A 5,923-nucleotide genomic window follows, 5' to 3' on the forward strand; every position below is an offset into this window, starting at 1 on the left:
TACCCTTAGTAATATCCTGTTAACTGAATAAGCAGAGAAATGTCTGCAAAAAGTGCATGCATTAGAACCATTCTATTCGAGAAGCAGTTTTGGAGCTATTACTGCAGGAAGTGTTCTAAGAAAGGTTATTTTTGGAATAGAGGAACAGGATATACAGTTAAAGGTGAGCAATCTTGGATCATTTGTAATACTCTTTGCTCCAGAACAAATAGCCATGTCTTCAATCCCTATTTCAAGTTTTGATCATAAAAGATAGAAATGTTCCGTTGTCAGCAGTGCTGCCCTTTAGATGAAATATTAAACTGAAGTCCTGTGTGCATTTTCACCTCCGTTATCGTCTCATGAGAGCCCTCAATCTAATTCTTCTCCAGAAACACAACCAATTGCCCCAAGCCCCCTTATATATTGTCCACAACACTGGCCTTCCCTGGCAAGTCACTCCACAACTCCAGCCCTCCTAAACCCCTCATTCCCCCTCCTCACCGGTATCTGCTGCTTGACACACGGCAAGACCCTCAAACACTGAGCCAAATCCTGATAAAGCGCTGCATGCCTCTATCCCAAACTGCTGGAGAGCTGCTAGCTTCTGAGGCAGGACTTCCTGACCCAGAAAGGTGGAAATCCCTCCCCCAGCCTATTAATGACCAATCGGCTGCAGGGCAGCCAGTGTTCCCCTCAGTGAGCTCCGTGCTCGCTTCGGCAGCACATATACTAAATTTGGAACGATACAGAGAAGATTAGCATGGCCCCTACGCAAGGATGACATGCAAATTCGTGAAGCGTTCCATATTTCAGACTTTCAAAACATTTCAGTGAGCTCCCCCACTGATTTTTTGGACAGGGGGGCGGATAACCCAGCACCTCATTTAATTGAGCCCGTTAACTTTGTTTTACTCTCTCCACAGCTTGATCTGCTAAGTATCTCCAGCAGTTTCTGTTTTTATTTCTACTCATAAGCTTACTGGCTTTAACCAAGCACATCTCATTCACTCTTCTTGTACAGAATTTCAAATCACCCTATTTTATAAAATTCTTGATCCAAACATAAAACATTCCCTATCTTTCATTGCTTTTAATACATAGCATTCACACAGGATAATCAAGCTCTTCCAAGTTTCGCACAGAGATTATTTCATATTTCTGTTAAGTATTCTTATCTTGTGTAAATCGAACTACTGATTGAAAGTTTAATTGGGCCATGGGGGAATACTTTGCCAAACTGGCTGTTTTACTCTACAGTTTATAACATGTCCCAACAAACTGATCATGTGCATAGCACAATTCATCTTCAGGAATCCATTTCTGTGACTTTATCACTTCCCTAATCAATACTACTGCAGTCTGTATTTAGTGAAACATTGCAACCCTAGTTATCTGGAGATGAAGCTGAGAAGGACATGACTGCACTAACCCAAAACTTCCTTATTACAGGGATTTGAACTTGAAGCTCAATGATTAAAGCTGCCCATTATGACATATAAACGACATAGATGACTATGTGGGAGGTAGGATCAGTAAGTTTGCGGATGACACAAAGATTGGCCGGGTGGTTAACAGTGAGGTTGAGTGTCTTGGGCTACAGGAAGATATAGACGGGATGGTCAAATGGGCAGATAAGTGGCAGATGGAATTTAACCCTGAAAACTGTGAGGTGATACACTTTGGGAGGAGTATTCAATGAACGGCATGGCACTAGGAAGTTCTGAGGAACAAAGGGACCTTGGCATGTGTGTCTATAGATCTCTGAAGGCGGAGGGGCATGTTAGTGGGGTGGTGAAAAAGGCATATGGGACACTTGCCTTTATGAATCGAGGCATAGATTACAAAAGTAGGGAGATCATGTTGGAGTTGTATAGAACCTTGGTGAGGCCACAGCTGGAGTACTGTGTGCAGTTCTGGTCGCCATATTATAGGAAGGATGTGATTGCACTGGGTGCAGAGGAGATTCACCAGGATGTTGCCTAGGATGAAACATTTAAGTTATGAAGAGAGGTTGGATAGACTTGGGCTGTTTTTGTTAGAGCAGAGAAGACTGAGGGGCGACCTGATCGAGGTGTACAAGATTATGAGGGGCATGGACAGGGTGGATAGGGAGCAGCTGTTCCCCTTAGTTGAAGGCTCAGTCACGAGGGAACATAAGTTCTAGGTGAGGGGCAGGAGGTTTAGTGGGGATGTGAGAAAAACTTTTTTACCCAGAGGGTGGTGACAGTCTGGAATGCACTGCCTGGGAGGGTGGTGGAGGCGGGTTGCCTCACATCCTTTAAAAAGTAGCTGGATAAGCACTTGGCACATCGTAACATTCAAGGCTATGGGCCAAGTGCTGGTAAATGTGATTAGGTAGGTAGGTCAGGTGTTTCTCACGTGTCAGTGCAGACTCGATGGGCCAAAGGGCCTCTTACGCACTGTGATTCTGTGATTCTGTGATTACAAGTCAAACTCTGGAATGCAGGAAGAAATATCTGACACAAGCCTGCGTATTTCTGCTATAAAAACATAAGATGCTGGAAATACTCAAAAGGTCTGGCAGCATCTGTGGGTAGAGAAACAGAGTTAATATTGCAGGTCAACGACCTTTCATCAAACGTCTGGTTCACTACAAGCCGGTCTCAAAAGTAAAAGTAAAGGGCCAAGGTCAAGGTTGAAAAAAACAAAAGTAAAGATGAAGTAAATCAGAAATTAGTGATTAGATGGCACCAAACTTTAGTTTTCAAAAACTACAGATTGTATGAATAAGGAATGTTTGAAAGGTTAAGGGATTTCACTTCCTTAGGCCTGGGAGAGAATATTCTTTTATTCAGTCATGGGATGTGGGCATCAATTGCAAGGCCAGGATTTTTTTGTCCATCCCTAATTGCCCTTGAGAAGCTGGTGGTGAGCTGCAGTCCAGATGGTGTAGGTACACCCAAAGTGATGTTAGGAAGGGAGTTCCAGGGTCTTCACCCAGTGACAGTGAAGTAACAGTGATATTTTTCCAAGTCAGGCTGCTGAGTGACTTGGAGGGGAATTTCCAAGTGGTGGTGTTCCCACATGCCTACTGCCCTTGTCCTTCTAGGTGGTCGTGTCGTGGATTTGGAAGGTGCTGTCTAAGGAGGCTTGTTAAGTTCCTGCAGTGAATTTTGTAGATGGTACACACTGCTGCCACTGTACATCGGTGGTGAAGGGTGTGAATGTTTGTGGATGGGGTGCAAATCAAGCCATTGCTTTGTCCTGGATGATGTCGAGCTTCTTGAGGGTTGTTGGAGCTGCACTCATCCAGGCAAGTGGACAGTATTCCATCATACTCCTTGTAGATAGAGGACAGGCTTTGGGGAGTCAGGAGGTGAGTTACTCATGGCAGGAGCCCTAGCCTCTAACCTGCACTTGTCGCCACAGTATTTATATAGCTAATCCAGTTCAGGTTCTGGTCAATGGTAACCCCAAGGATGTTGATAGTGGGGGATTCAGCAATGGTAATTCCATTGATTGTCAAGGGGCGATGGTTGGATCCTCCCTTGTTGGAGATGGTCATTGCCGGCACTTGTGCGGCACAAATGTTACTTGCCCCTTGTCAGCCCAAACCTGGATATTGTCCAGGTCTGGCTGCGTTTGGGCATGGACCACTTCAGTATCTGAGGACTCACAAAAGGTGCTGAACATTGTGCAAGCATCAGTGAACATCCCCACTTCTGAAGTTATGATGGAAGGGAGGTCATTGATGAAGCAGCTGAAGATGGTTGGGCTGAGGACACTACCCTGAGGAACTCCTGCAGTGATATCCTGGAACTGAGATGATTGACCTCCAACAACCACAACCATCTTGCTTTGTGCTAGGTATGACTCCAACCAGCAGAGAGTTTTCCCCCTGATTCCCATTGCTAGGGGCTCCTTGATGCCACACTCAGTCAAATGCTGCCTTGATGTCAAGGGCAGTCACTCTCAACTCACCTCTGGAGTTCAGCTCTTTCATCCATGTTTGAACCAAGGCTGTAATGATGTCAGGAGCTCAGTGATTCTTGCAGAACCCAAACTGAGAGTCAGTGAGCAGGTTATTGATAAGGAAATGCCGCTTGATAGCACTGTTGATGACCCCTTACATCACTTCACTGATGATCGAGAGTAGATTGATGGTGCGGTAATTGGCTGGGTTAGATTTGTCCTGGTCTTTGAATACAGGACAATTTTCTACATAGCCGGGTTGGTGCCTGTGTTTTAGCTATAATGAAACAGCTTAGCTAGGGGCGCGGCAAGTTCTGGAGCATAAGTCTTCAGTACTATTGTTGGCATATGTTTGAGTAGAAGACTATGCAATGTGTTTGATTTCATTACAACCTGCTCACCTTCCCGTGAAAGGACTATATCAACCCCTCTCTCCAACAGTCTGGCTGAGATGAAGAATTCACTGAACAGGTAACTGAAAACATGAAACTATGGCCTGTAATGTGTTAAATCGCTGTCCTACTTCATGCATATGCAAGATAAACAAGGTCGTAGATGGCCCACACTCTCAGCAGTGTATGATTCTTTGGCTAGACTAATCTTGAAAGCTTTATCATTTTAAAAAGGCATAACTGAAGGTATAAGACTTGCCATCACTTGTGATAACAAAAATTGAAATAACTTTGAAGTTATGAACCGTGCAGTTTATAAACCAGATCATTTTTTTATCTCCTCCTTTCATTCACTGGCAGGGAACTTCTAATGCTCTTACTAAGTACCATGTTCCTCCAATTGAGGGGAACAGGCTGCAGCAATAAGAGTCCAAGCAGGTGTGGGACATTCACTGCTGCTTCTTCTTCCTTAGCTCAATATTACTTGTATTACTCTAGGAGACTTCAAGTTGCAAGAACACAAATGGAGGAGTTAGCTCAAATTTTACCATACCAGAACTTTTAGATAAGATCCACAAGGGTTTCAATGAGACCTAAGAAGACAACTTGCATTTATTGACACCTAAAGTCATCCCAAAATCCCCCTCTCTAGCAGTCCTTCAAAACAAGGAGGATGATTGCCACTGAGCACAGCCCATGGCAAGAGCTTGCACATGCAATCTTTTAATGTGGGGAGGCTGTTTCAGTGCAGTTACCACACAGTTCTGGCTGACCAGGAAACTCTCCCGCTCTTACCGCCTGCCATAGGCATATTGGAAGGATTTACAGGTTGATAATCAACTTGTTTGGCCAGGTTATGAACAGATCTTCCATGGCAATTAAGTCCTGGGGTGGGTTTCAAACCTGGAACTTCTGGCTCAGAGGTAGGGACTCTCCCCACTGCGCTATAAGACCTCATATTCATCCCAAAATGTTTCACAGGCAATAAATTATTTTTGAAGTGTAGTCAATGTTATGTATATGGCGTACTCCACCCTGTGCATTAACCTAATAATAGCATACTCCAATTTGTATCTTATTTTGTAAGTAGTTTATCTCATCTCATCCCTGAAGGCTACCTCCTTCTCCTTCAACATCATTTCCAATAAACACCAGATTGTTCAACTTCTTTTCCTGTACCCTATGTTAACTGACATGAACACCTCTTCTCATGCACAGCCCCAGTTCATTTAAAAACCATTACCATCAACCTCAATCTTCAAAACAAAACACCATGCTCCCTTTCTTCTCTAAGATCCTTAAAAACATGGTTACCTCTCAAACTTGTGTCCATCTCTCCTGCAATTCCTTGTTTGAATCCATCAATCAGGTTTCCACTCCTATGATGCTGATGATGGCCCTATCCAAAATCATGAATGGCCTTTTCTGTGGCAGTGACAAGGTGTATCATTGCTCCTTGTTCTTCTTCAGCTCTCTGCAGCCTATAACATGGTTAATCACACCATCGTCTTGTGATGCCTCTCCTTCACTTGTCCAGATTTCAGACTGCCCTTACTTGGTTACATTCTTCTTCTCCTTCTTGAGTTTCCTGCCCAACCCCAGGCATCTAGTAGAAT

The 5,923-nt window shown here is 44.0% G+C and overlaps 1 non-coding gene across 1 annotated transcript; it reads left to right on the top strand.

Annotated features, from left to right (window-relative positions):
- The first annotated feature begins 687 nt into the window (after positions 1-687).
- LOC144684111 (U6 spliceosomal RNA) lies at positions 688-794 on the top strand. The gene has a single exon (XR_013577395.1). It is a non-coding gene; the product is annotated as a U6 spliceosomal RNA (small nuclear RNA).
- The last annotated feature ends 5,129 nt before the right edge of the window (positions 795-5,923 follow it).

This window comes from Cetorhinus maximus, chromosome 8, assembly GCF_964194155.1.
Source record: "Cetorhinus maximus chromosome 8, sCetMax3.hap1.1, whole genome shotgun sequence".
NCBI lineage: Eukaryota > Metazoa > Chordata > Chondrichthyes > Lamniformes > Cetorhinidae > Cetorhinus > Cetorhinus maximus.